Raw genomic sequence first — 12,708 nt, 5'->3', positions numbered from 1 at the left:
TCTGCAGAAGTTTATTGTGCATAGCAGAAAACTTATTTTTTTCATAATGTCACTGAGACGTTAGCGCATCTTTTCCCATATGGTCTAGCGGTTAGGATTCCTGGTTCTCACCCAGGTGGCCCGGGTTCGACTCCCGGTATGGGAATGCACCTTTATCTTAGCTACTGCCACCATTCAAAGACTGACGCGTGTTTTTCAATCAAAAATGTTTCTGGTAGATTTTCACTTTGCAACAAAAATACTTAACATTGGCGATGCATTATGACTTTTGCAAAAGATTTCCTTTTGTTTCATAGCTTAAGCCTTTTTCAACTACACAGTTTTACACAAAAGTGTCAAGGGACTCAACAAGCCATGTGTCCTGTCAGTCATTAGGGCTCCCATGTTCTTTCTAATCGGAAACAGTTTAGAACTGAATTGGAAAGTTCAGAGTTAGTGACAAAATCTCTTGAGAAAAGGAGGATGGCACTTGTGAGCAAAAAACTCATGATCTTCAAATTATTCAACTGACGTGCCAAAAACCTTGACCATGTAGCGTGTTTTAGCTCTTGTAATGTTTATGTTTTGTATTCAAAGCAAAACACTCTTTTTTTTTTTTTTTTTTTTTACACCTGTCTTGCTGTTTACTGTACTGCTTACACCATGTGGAGAAAGACTTAGTTAGTATTCCTGGTTGACTGGTTCAATTCCTGCTATGGGAGAGACTTTTTTTTGGGACTAGTGTCCACATTCCAAAGCCGACACGTGCCTTGCAGACAGAATCAGTTTAGGTTGGAACTGCTCTTTGCTGCCAAAAATGCAGACCACCAGATTTTTTGGATATTTATTTGCACAAAAGCTTATTTGATGTCATATCTCAAACCATTCATATCTCTCACTTTTAATTCCTGGGTGTTAAGGGACTCAACAAGCCTTTATCCCTGTCTGTCATTGGAGCTCCCCTTCCATCAATTGGTGATGTTTTGTTACTGAATGGAAAAGAGCTGTGACTCTCTAGCCAAGATAGTGGCAAAATCAGTTATGGAAACAAGGTACCAGTGCCCCATGTGAGAATCGAACTCACGACCTTCAGATTACGAGACTGACGCGCTACCTGCTGCGCTAACGAGGCAAGATGCATGTAATAATCTGCGGAAGTTGCTTGTGCAAAGCAGTACACCTCTTTTTTTTCATATTGTAAGTGAGCTGGCAGTACATCTTCTCCCGTATGGTCTAGCGCTTAGGATTCCTGGTTTTCACCCAGGTGGCCTGGGTTCGACTCCCGGTATGGAAACGCATCCTTTTCTACACCGTTGCCAACATTCAAAGACTGACGTGTGTTTTTAAAACAAACATATTTCAGGTAGGATTTGTTTTTTTCAGGCAAAAATGCTGAACGCCCGCGTTTTGGCACTTCATTCTGACCCTTCACGCAAGATTCAATTTGGATTCGTAGCTCAACTCATTCTCAACCACCCCTTTTTACACCAAAGTGTCAAGAGACTCAACAACTCATGGGTCCTGTAAGTTATTTGGATTCCCATTTCCTTTCTAATGGAAAACGTTGTAGAATTGAATGGAAAAGTTCTAAGTTGGTGACAAAATCTCTCGAGAAAAGGAGGGAACAGTGCCCCGTGTGAGGCTCAAACTCACAACCTTCAGATTACGAGACTGACGCACTACCTACTGCGCTAACGAAGCAAGTTGCACCTGCAGATCTGCAGAAGTTTATTGTGCATAGCAGAAAACTTATTTTTTTAATAATGTCACTGAGACGTTAGCGCATCTTTTCCCATATGGTTTAGCGGTTAGGATTCCTGGTTCTCACCCAGGTGGCCCGGGTTCGACTCCCGGTATGGGAATGCACCTTTATCTTAGCTACTGCCACCATTCAAAGACTGACGCGTGTTTTTCAATCAAAAATGTTTCTGGTAGATTTTCACTTTGCAACAAAAATACTTAACATTGGCGATGCATTATGACTTTTGCAAAAGATTTCCTTTTGTTTCATAGCTTAAGCCTTTTTCAACTACACAGTTTTACACAAAAGTGTCAAGGGACTCAACAAGCCATGTGTCCTGTCAGTCATTAGGGCTCCCATGTTCTTTCTAATCGGAAACAGTTTAGAACTGAATTGGAAAGTTCAGAGTTAGTGACAAAATCTCTTGAGAAAAGGAGGATGGCACTTGTGAGCAAAAAACTCATGATCTTCAAATTATTCAACTGACGTGCCAAAAACCTTGACCATGTAGCGTGTTTTAGCTCTTGTAATGTTTATGTTTTGTATTCAAAGCAAAACACTCTTTTTTTTTTTTTTTTTTTTTACACCTGTCTTGCTGTTTACTGTACTGCTTACACCATGTGGAGAAAGACTTAGTTAGTATTCCTGGTTGACTGGTTCAATTCCTGCTATGGGAGAGACTTTTTTTTGGGACTAGTGTCCACATTCCAAAGCCGACACGTGCCTTGCAGACAGAATCAGTTTAGGTTGGAACTGCTCTTTGCTGCCAAAAATGCAGACCACCAGATTTTTTGGATATTTATTTGCACAAAAGCTTATTTGATGTCATATCTCAAACCATTCATATCTCTCACTTTTAATTCCTGGGTGTTAAGGGACTCAACAAGCCTTTATCCCTGTCTGTCATTGGAGCTCCCCTTCCATCAATTGGTGATGTTTTGTTACTGAATGGAAAAGAGCTGTGACTCTCTAGCCAAGATAGTGGCAAAATCAGTTACGGAAACAAGGTACCAGTGCCCCATGTGAGAATCGAACTCACGACCTTCAGATTACGAGACTGACGCGCTACCTGCTGCGCTAACGAGGCAAGATGCATGTAATAATCTGCGGAAGTTGCTTGTGCAAAGCAGTACACCTCTTTTTTTTCATATTGTAAGTGAGCTGGCAGTACATCTTCTCCCGTATGGTCTAGCGCTTAGGATTCCTGGTTTTCACCCAGGTGGCCTGGGTTCGACTCCCGGTATGGAAACGCATCCTTTTCTACACCGTTGCCAACATTCAAAGACTGACGTGTGTTTTTAAAACAAACGTATTTCAGGTAGGATTTGTTTTTTTCAGGCAAAAATGCTGAACGCCCGCGTTTTGGCACTTCATTCTGACCCTTCACGCAAGATTCAATTTGGATTCGTAGCTCAACTCATTCTCAACCACCCCTTTTTACACCAAAGTGTCAAGAGACTCAACAACTCATGGGTCCTGTAAGTTATTTGGATTCCCATTTCCTTTCTAATGGAAAACGTTGTAGAATTGAATGGAAAAGTTCTAAGTTGGTGACAAAATCTCTCGAGAAAAGGAGGGAACAGTGCCCCGTGTGAGGCTCAAACTCACAACCTTCAGATTACGAGACTGACGCACTACCTACTGCGCTAACGAAGCAAGTTGCACCTGCAGATCTGCAGAAGTTTATTGTGCATAGCAGAAAACTTATTTTTTTCATAATGTCACTGAGACGTTAGCGCATCTTTTCCCATATGGTTTAGCGGTTAGGATTCCTGGTTCTCACCCAGGTGGCCCGGGTTCGACTCCCGGTATGGGAATGCACCTTTATCTTAGCTACTGCCACCATTCAAAGACTGACGCGTGTTTTTCAATCAAAAATGTTTCTGGTAGATTTTCACTTTGCAACAAAAATACTTAACATTGGCGATGCATTATGACTTTTGCAAAAGATTTCCTTTTGTTTCATAGCTTAAGCCTTTTTCAACTACACAGTTTTGCACAAAAGTGTCAAGGGACTCAACAAGCCATGTGTCCTGTCAGTCATTAGGGCTCCCATGTTCTTTCTAATCGGAAACAGTTTAGAACTGAATTGGAAAGTTCAGAGTTAGTGACAAAATCTCTTGAGAAAAGGAGGATGGCACTTGTGAGCAAAAAACTCATGATCTTCAAATTATTCAACTGACGTGCCAAAAACCTTGACCATGTAGCGTGTTTTAGCTCTTGTAATGTTTATGTTTTGTATTCAAAGCAAAACACTCTTTTTTTTTTTTTTTTTTTTTACACCTGTCTTGCTGTTTACTGTACTGCTTACACCATGTGGAGAAAGACTTAGTTAGTATTCCTGGTTGACTGGTTCAATTCCTGCTATGGGAGAGACTTTTTTTTGGGACTAGTGTCCACATTCCAAAGCCGACACGTGCCTTGCAGACAGAATCAGTTTAGGTTGGAACTGCTCTTTGCTGCCAAAAATGCAGACCACCAGATTTTTTGGATATTTATTTGCACAAAAGCTTATTTGATGTCATATCTCAAACCATTCATATCTCTCACTTTTAATTCCTGGGTGTTAAGGGACTCAACAAGCGTTTATCCCTGTCTGTCATTGGAGCTCCCCTTCCATCAATTGGTGATGTTTTGTTACTGAATGGAAAAGAGCTGTGACTCTCTAGCCAAGATAGTGGCAAAATCAGTTACGGAAACAAGGTACCAGTGCCCCATGTGAGAATCGAACTCACGACCTTCAGATTACGAGACTGACGCGCTACCTGCTGCGCTAACGAGGCAAGATGCATGCAATAATCTGCGGAAGTTGCTTGTGCAAAGCAGTACACCTCTTTTTTTTCATATTGTAAGTGAGCTGGCAGTACATCTTCTCCCGTATGGTCTAGCGCTTAGGATTCCTGGTTTTCACCCAGGTGGCCTGGGTTCGACTCCCGGTATGGAAACGCATCCTTTTCTACACCGTTGCCAACATTCAAAGACTGACGTGTGTTTTTAAAACAAACGTATTTCAGGTAGGATTTGTTTTTTTCAGGCAAAAATGCTGAACGCCCGCGTTTTGGCACTTCATTCTGACCCTTCACGCAAGATTCAATTTGGATTCGTAGCTCAACTCATTCTCAACCACCCCTTTTTACACCAAAGTGTCAAGAGACTCAACAACTCATGGGTCCTGTAAGTTATTTGGATTCCCATTTCCTTTCTAATGGAAAACGTTGTAGAATTGAATGGAAAAGTTCTAAGTTGGTGACAAAATCTCTCGAGAAAAGGAGGGAACAGTGCCCCGTGTGAGGCTCAAACTCACAACCTTCAGATTACGAGACTGACGCACTACCTACTGCGCTAACGAAGCAAGTTGCACCTGCAGATCTGCAGAAGTTTATTGTGCATAGCAGAAAACTTATTTTTTTCATAATGTCACTGAGACGTTAGCGCATCTTTTCCCATATGGTTTAGCGGTTAGGATTCCTGGTTCTCACCCAGGTGGCCCGGGTTCGACTCCCGGTATGGGAATGCACCTTTATCTTAGCTACTGCCACCATTCAAAGACTGACGCGTGTTTTTCAATCAAAAATGTTTCTGGTAGATTTTCACTTTGCAACAAAAATACTTAACATTGGCGATGCATTATGACTTTTGCAAAAGATTTCCTTTTGTTTCATAGCTTAAGCCTTTTTCAACTACACAGTTTTACACAAAAGTGTCAAGGGACTCAACAAGCCATGTGTCCTGTCAGTCATTAGGGCTCCCATGTTCTTTCTAATCGGAAACAGTTTAGAACTGAATTGGAAAGTTCAGAGTTAGTGACAAAATCTCTTGAGAAAAGGAGGATGGCACTTGTGAGCAAAAAACTCATGATCTTCAAATTATTCAACTGACGTGCCAAAAACCTTGACCATGTAGCGTGTTTTAGCTCTTGTAATGTTTATGTTTTGTATTCAAAGCAAAACACTCTTTTTTTTTTTTTTTTTTTTTACACCTGTCTTGCTGTTTACTGTACTGCTTACACCATGTGGAGAAAGACTTAGTTAGTATTCCTGGTTGACTGGTTCAATTCCTGCTATGGGAGAGACTTTTTTTTGGGACTAGTGTCCACATTCCAAAGCCGACACGTGCCTTGCAGACAGAATCAGTTTAGGTTGGAACTGCTCTTTGCTGCCAAAAATGCAGACCACCAGATTTTTTGGATATTTATTTGCACAAAAGCTTATTTGATGTCATATCTCAAACCATTCATATCTCTCACTTTTAATTCCTGGGTGTTAAGGGACTCAACAAGCCTTTATCCCTGTCTGTCATTGGAGCTCCCCTTCCATCAATTGGTGATGTTTTGTTACTGAATGGAAAAGAGCTGTGACTCTCTAGCCAAGATAGTGGCAAAATCAGTTACGGAAACAAGGTACCAGTGCCCCATGTGAGAATCGAACTCACGACCTTCAGATTACGAGACTGACGCGCTACCTGCTGCGCTAACGAGGCAAGATGCATGTAATAATCTGCGGAAGTTGCTTGTGCAAAGCAGTACACCTCTTTTTTTTCATATTGTAAGTGAGCTGGCAGTACATCTTCTCCCGTATGGTCTAGCGCTTAGGATTCCTGGTTTTCACCCAGGTGGCCTGGGTTCGACTCCCGGTATGGAAACGCATCCTTTTCTACACCGTTGCCAACATTCAAAGACTGACGTGTGTTTTTAAAACAAACGTATTTCAGGTAGGATTTGTTTTTTTCAGGCAAAAATGCTGAACGCCCGCGTTTTGGCACTTCATTCTGACCCTTCACGCAAGATTCAATTTGGATTCGTAGCTCAACTCATTCTCAACCACCCCTTTTTACACCAAAGTGTCAAGAGACTCAACAACTCATGGGTCCTGTAAGTTATTTGGATTCCCATTTCCTTTCTAATGGAAAACGTTGTAGAATTGAATGGAAAAGTTCTAAGTTGGTGACAAAATCTCTCGAGAAAAGGAGGGAACAGTGCCCCGTGTGAGGCTCAAACTCACAACCTTCAGATTACGAGACTGACGCACTACCTACTGCGCTAACGAAGCAAGTTGCACCTGCAGATCTGCAGAAGTTTATTGTGCATAGCAGAAAACTTATTTTTTTCATAATGTCACTGAGACGTTAGCGCATCTTTTCCCATATGGTTTAGCGGTTAGGATTCCTGGTTCTCACCCAGGTGGCCCGGGTTCGACTCCCGGTATGGGAATGCACCTTTATCTTAGCTACTGCCACCATTCAAAGACTGACGCGTGTTTTTCAATCAAAAATGTTTCTGGTAGATTTTCACTTTGCAACAAAAATACTTAACATTGGCGATGCATTATGACTTTTGCAAAAGATTTCCTTTTGTTTCATAGCTTAAGCCTTTTTCAACTACACAGTTGTACACAAAAGTGTCAAGGGACTCAACAAGCCATGTGTCCTGTCAGTCATTAGGGCTCCCATGTTCTTTCTAATCGGAAACAGTTTAGAACTGAATTGGAAAGTTCAGAGTTAGTGACAAAATCTCTTGAGAAAAGGAGGATGGCACTTGTGAGCAAAAAACTCATGATCTTCAAATTATTCAACTGACGTGCCAAAAACCTTGACCATGTAGCGTGTTTTAGCTCTTGTAATGTTTATGTTTTGTATTCAAAGCAAAACACTCTTTTTTTTTTTTTTTTTTTTTACACCTGTCTTGCTGTTTACTGTACTGCTTACACCATGTGGAGAAAGACTTAGTTAGTATTCCTGGTTGACTGGTTCAATTCCTGCTATGGGAGAGACTTTTTTTTGGGACTAGTGTCCACATTCCAAAGCCGACACGTGCCTTGCAGACAGAATCAGTTTAGGTTGGAACTGCTCTTTGCTGCCAAAAATGCAGACCACCAGATTTTTTGGATATTTATTTGCACAAAAGCTTATTTGATGTCATATCTCAAACCATTCATATCTCTCACTTTTAATTCCTGGGTGTTAAGGGACTCAACAAGCCTTTATCCCTGTCTGTCATTGGAGCTCCCCTTCCATCAATTGGTGATGTTTTGTTACTGAATGGAAAAGAGCTGTGACTCTCTAGCCAAGATAGTGGCAAAATCAGTTACGGAAACAAGGTACCAGTGCCCCATGTGAGAATCGAACTCACGACCTTCAGATTACGAGACTGACGCGCTACCTGCTGCGCTAACGAGGCAAGATGCATGTAATAATCTGCGGAAGTTGCTTGTGCAAAGCAGTACACCTCTTTTTTTTCATATTGTAAGTGAGCTGGCAGTACATCTTCTCCCGTATGGTCTAGCGCTTAGGATTCCTGGTTTTCACCCAGGTGGCCTGGGTTCGACTCCCGGTATGGAAACGCATCCTTTTCTACACCGTTGCCAACATTCAAAGACTGACGTGTGTTTTTAAAACAAACGTATTTCAGGTAGGATTTGTTTTTTTCAGGCAAAAATGCTGAACGCCCGCGTTTTGGCACTTCATTCTGACCCTTCACGCAAGATTCAATTTGGATTCGTAGCTCAACTCATTCTCAACCACCCCTTTTTACACCAAAGTGTCAAGAGACTCAACAACTCATGGGTCCTGTAAGTTATTTGGATTCCCATTTCCTTTCCAATGGAAAACGTTGTAGAATTGAATGGAAAAGTTCTAAGTTGGTGACAAAATCTCTCGAGAAAAGGAGGGAACAGTGCCCCGTGTGAGGCTCAAACTCACAACCTTCAGATTACGAGACTGACGCACTACCTACTGCGCTAACGAAGCAAGTTGCACCTGCAGATCTGCAGAAGTTTATTGTGCATAGCAGAAAACTTATTTTTTTCATAATGTCACTGAGACGTTAGCGCATCTTTTCCCATATGGTTTAGCGGTTAGGATTCCTGGTTCTCACCCAGGTGGCCCGGGTTCGACTCCCGGTATGGGAATGCACCTTTATCTTAGCTACTGCCACCATTCAAAGACTGACGCGTGTTTTTCAATCAAAAATGTTTCTGGTAGATTTTCACTTTGCAACAAAAATACTTAACATTGGCGATGCATTATGACTTTTGCAAAAGATTTCCTTTTGTTTCATAGCTTAAGCCTTTTTCAACTACACAGTTTTGCACAAAAGTGTCAAGGGACTCAACAAGCCATGTGTCCTGTCAGTCATTAGGGCTCCCATGTTCTTTCTAATCGGAAACAGTTTAGAACTGAATTGGAAAGTTCAGAGTTAGTGACAAAATCTCTTGAGAAAAGGAGGATGGCACTTGTGAGCAAAAAACTCATGATCTTCAAATTATTCAACTGACGTGCCAAAAACCTTGACCATGTAGCGTGTTTTAGCTCTTGTAATGTTTATGTTTTGTATTCAAAGCAAAACACTCTTTTTTTTTTTTTTTTTTTTACACCTGTCTTGCTGTTTACTGTACTGCTTACACCATGTGGAGAAAGACTTAGTTAGTATTCCTGGTTGACTGGTTCAATTCCTGCTATGGGAGAGACTTTTTTTTGGGACTAGTGTCCACATTCCAAAGCCGACACGTGCCTTGCAGACAGAATCAGTTTAGGTTGGAACTGCTCTTTGCTGCCAAAAATGCAGACCACCAGATTTTTTGGATATTTATTTGCACAAAAGCTTATTTGATGTCATATCTCAAACCATTCATATCTCTCACTTTTAATTCCTGGGTGTTAAGGGACTCAACAAGCCTTTATCCCTGTCTGTCATTGGAGCTCCCCTTCCATCAATTGGTGATGTTTTGTTACTGAATGGAAAAGAGCTGTGACTCTCTAGCCAAGATAGTGGCAAAATCAGTTACGGAAACAAGGTACCAGTGCCCCATGTGAGAATCGAACTCACGACCTTCAGATTACGAGACTGACTCGCTACCTGCTGCGCTAACGAGGCAAGATGCATGTAATAATCTGCGGAAGTTGCTTGTGCAAAGCAGTACACCTCTTTTTTTTCATATTGTAAGTGAGCTGGCAGTACATCTTCTCCCGTATGGTCTAGCGCTTAGGATTCCTGGTTTTCACCCAGGTGGCCTGGGTTCGACTCCCGGTATGGAAACGCATCCTTTTCTACACCGTTGCCAACATTCAAAGACTGACGTGTGTTTTTAAAACAAACGTATTTCAGGTAGGATTTGTTTTTTTCAGGCAAAAATGCTGAACACCCGCGTTTTGGCACTTCATTCTGACCCTTCACGCAAGATTCAATTTGGATTCGTAGCTCAACTCATTCTCAACCACCCCTTTTTACACCAAAGTGTCAAGAGACTCAACAACTCATGGGTCCTGTAAGTTATTTAGATTCCCATTTCCTTTCTAATGGAAAACGTTGTAGAATTGAATGGAAAAGTTCTAAGTTGGTGACAAAATCTCTCGAGAAAAGGAGGGAACAGTGCCCCGTGTGAGGCTCAAACTCACAACCTTCAGATTACGAGACTGACGCACTACCTACTGCGCTAACGAAGCAAGTTGCACCTGCAGATCTGCAGAAGTTTATTGTGCATAGCAGAAAACTTATTTTTTTCATAATGTCACTGAGACGTTAGCGCATCTTTTCCCATATGGTTTAGCGGTTAGGATTCCTGGTTCTCACCCAGGTGGCCCGGGTTCGACTCCCGGTATGGGAATGCACCTTTATCTTAGCTACTGCCACCATTCAAAGACTGACGCGTGTTTTTCAATCAAAAATGTTTCTGGTAGATTTTCACTTTGCAACAAAAATACTTAACATTGGCGATGCATTATGACTTTTGCAAAAGATTTCCTTTTGTTTCATAGCTTAAGCCTTTTTCAACTACACAGTTTTGCACAAAAGTGTCAAGGGACTCAACAAGCCATGTGTCCTGTCAGTCATTAGGGCTCCCATGTTGTTTCTAATCGGAAACAGTTTAGAACTGAATTGGAAAGTTCAGAGTTAGTGACAAAATCTCTTGAGAAAAGGAGGATGGCACTTGTGAGCAAAAAACTCATGATCTTCAAATTATTCAACTGACGTGCCAAAAACCTTGACCATGTAGCGTGTTTTAGCTCTTGTAATGTTTATGTTTTGTATTCAAAGCAAAACACTCTTTTTTTTTTTTTTTTTTTTTACACCTGTCTTGCTGTTTACTGTACTGCTTACACCATGTGGAGAAAGACTTAGTTAGTATTCCTGGTTGACTGGTTCAATTCCTGCTATGGGAGAGACTTTTTTTTGGGACTAGTGTCCACATTCCAAAGCCGACACGTGCCTTGCAGACAGAATCAGTTTAGGTTGGAACTGCTCTTTGCTGCCAAAAATGCAGACCACCAGATTTTTTGGATATTTATTTGCACAAAAGCTTATTTGATGTCATATCTCAAACCATTCATATCTCTCACTTTTAATTCCTGGGTGTTAAGGGACTCAACAAGCCTTTATCCCTGTCTGTCATTGGAGCTCCCCTTCCATCAATTGGTGATGTTTTGTTACTGAATGGAAAAGAGCTGTGACTCTCTAGCCAAGATAGTGGCAAAATCAGTTACGGAAACAAGGTACCAGTGCCCCATGTGAGAATCGAACTCACGACCTTCAGATTACGAGACTGACGCGCTACCTGCTGCGCTAACGAAGCAAGATGCATGTAATAATCTGCGGAAGTTGCTTGTGCAAAGCAGTACACCTCTTTTTTTTCATATTGTAAGTGAGCTGGCAGTACATCTTCTCCCATATGGTCTAGCGCTTAGGATTCCTGGTTTTCACCCAGGTGGCCTGTGTTCGACTCCCGGTATGGAAACGCATCCTTTTCTACACCGTTGCCAACATTCAAAGACTGACGTGTGTTTTTAAAACAAACGTATTTCAGGTAGGATTTGTTTTTTTCAGGCAAAAATTCTGAACGCCCGCGTTTTGGCACTTCATTCTGACCCTTCACGCAAGATTCAATTTGGATTCGTAGCTCAACTCATTCTCAACCACCCCTTTTTACACCAAAGTGTCAAGAGACTCAACAACTCATGGGTCCTGTAAGTTATTTGGATTCCCATTTCCTTTCTAATGGAAAACGTTGTAGAATTGAATGGAAAAGTTCTAAGTTGGTGACAAAATCTCTCGAGAAAAGGAGCGAACAGTGCCCCGTGTGAGGCTCAAACTCACAACCTTCAGATTACGAGACTGACGCACTACCTACTGCGCTAACGAAGCAAGTTGCACCTGCAGATCTGCAGAAGTTTATTGTGCATAGCAGAAAACTTATTTTTTTCATAATGTCACTGAGACGTTAGCGCATCTTTTCCCATATGGTTTAGCGGTTAGGATTCCTGGTTCTCACCCAGGTGGCCCGGGTTCGACTCCCGGTATGGGAATGCACCTTTATCTTAGCTACTGCCACCATTCAAAGACTGACGCGTGTTTTTCAATCAAAAATGTTTCTGGTAGATTTTCACTTTGCAACAAAAATACTTAACATTGGCGATGCATTATGACTTTTGCAAAAGATTTCCTTTTGTTTCATAGCTTAAGCCTTTTTCAACTACACAGTTTTACACAAAAGTGTCAAGGGACTCAACAAGCCATGTGTCCTGTCAGTCATTAGGGCTCCCATGTTCTTTCTAATCGGAAACAGTTTAGAACTGAATTGGAAAGTTCAGAGTTAGTGACAAAATCTCTTGAGAAAAGGAGGATGGCACTTGTGAGCAAAAAACTCATGATCTTCAAATTATTCAACTGACGTGCCAAAAACCTTGACCATGTAGCGTGTTTTAGCTCTTGTAATGTTTATGTTTTGTATTCAAAGCAAAACACTCTTTTTTTTTTTTTTTTTTTTTACACCTGTCTTGCTGTTTACTGTACTGCTTACACCATGTGGAGAAAGACTTAGTTAGTATTCCTGGTTGACTGGTTCAATTCCTGCTATGGGAGAGACTTTTTTTTGGGACTAGTGTCCACATTCCAAAGCCGACACGTGCCTTGCAGACAGAATCAGTTTAGGTTGGAACTGCTCTTTGCTGCCAAAAATGCAGACCACCAGATTTTTTGGATATTTATTTGCACAAAA

At 41.4% G+C, this 12,708-nt stretch overlaps 6 non-coding genes across 6 annotated transcripts; 1 reads left to right on the top strand and 5 right to left on the bottom strand.

Moving 5' to 3' along the window:
• Positions 1 to 73: 73 nt before the first annotated feature.
• TRNAE-CUC (transfer RNA glutamic acid (anticodon CUC)) lies at positions 74 to 145 on the top strand. Its single transcript has one exon. It is a non-coding gene; the product is annotated as a tRNA-Glu (tRNA).
• Positions 146 to 1,038: 893 nt separating this feature from the next.
• TRNAT-CGU (transfer RNA threonine (anticodon CGU)) lies at positions 1,039 to 1,111 on the bottom strand. The gene has a single exon. It is a non-coding gene; the product is annotated as a tRNA-Thr (tRNA).
• A 1,623-nt stretch (positions 1,112 to 2,734) lies between these two features.
• TRNAT-CGU (transfer RNA threonine (anticodon CGU)) lies at positions 2,735 to 2,807 on the bottom strand. Its single transcript has one exon. It is a non-coding gene; the product is annotated as a tRNA-Thr (tRNA).
• Positions 2,808 to 4,430: 1,623 nt separating this feature from the next.
• TRNAT-CGU (transfer RNA threonine (anticodon CGU)) lies at positions 4,431 to 4,503 on the bottom strand. The gene has a single exon. It is a non-coding gene; the product is annotated as a tRNA-Thr (tRNA).
• A 1,623-nt stretch (positions 4,504 to 6,126) lies between these two features.
• On the bottom strand, positions 6,127 to 6,199 carry TRNAT-CGU (transfer RNA threonine (anticodon CGU)). The gene has a single exon. It is a non-coding gene; the product is annotated as a tRNA-Thr (tRNA).
• Positions 6,200 to 7,822: 1,623 nt separating this feature from the next.
• TRNAT-CGU (transfer RNA threonine (anticodon CGU)) lies at positions 7,823 to 7,895 on the bottom strand. The gene has a single exon. It is a non-coding gene; the product is annotated as a tRNA-Thr (tRNA).
• Between the last annotated feature and the right edge of the window lie 4,813 nt (positions 7,896 to 12,708).

Source organism: Phyllobates terribilis, unplaced genomic scaffold (genome assembly GCF_046119375.1).
Source record: "Phyllobates terribilis strain yellow unplaced genomic scaffold, ASM4611937v1 Scaffold_971__1_contigs__length_502685, whole genome shotgun sequence".
NCBI classification, from domain to species: Eukaryota; Metazoa; Chordata; class Amphibia; order Anura; family Dendrobatidae; genus Phyllobates; species Phyllobates terribilis.
This window is presented reverse-complemented; position numbering and strand designations above follow the sequence as displayed.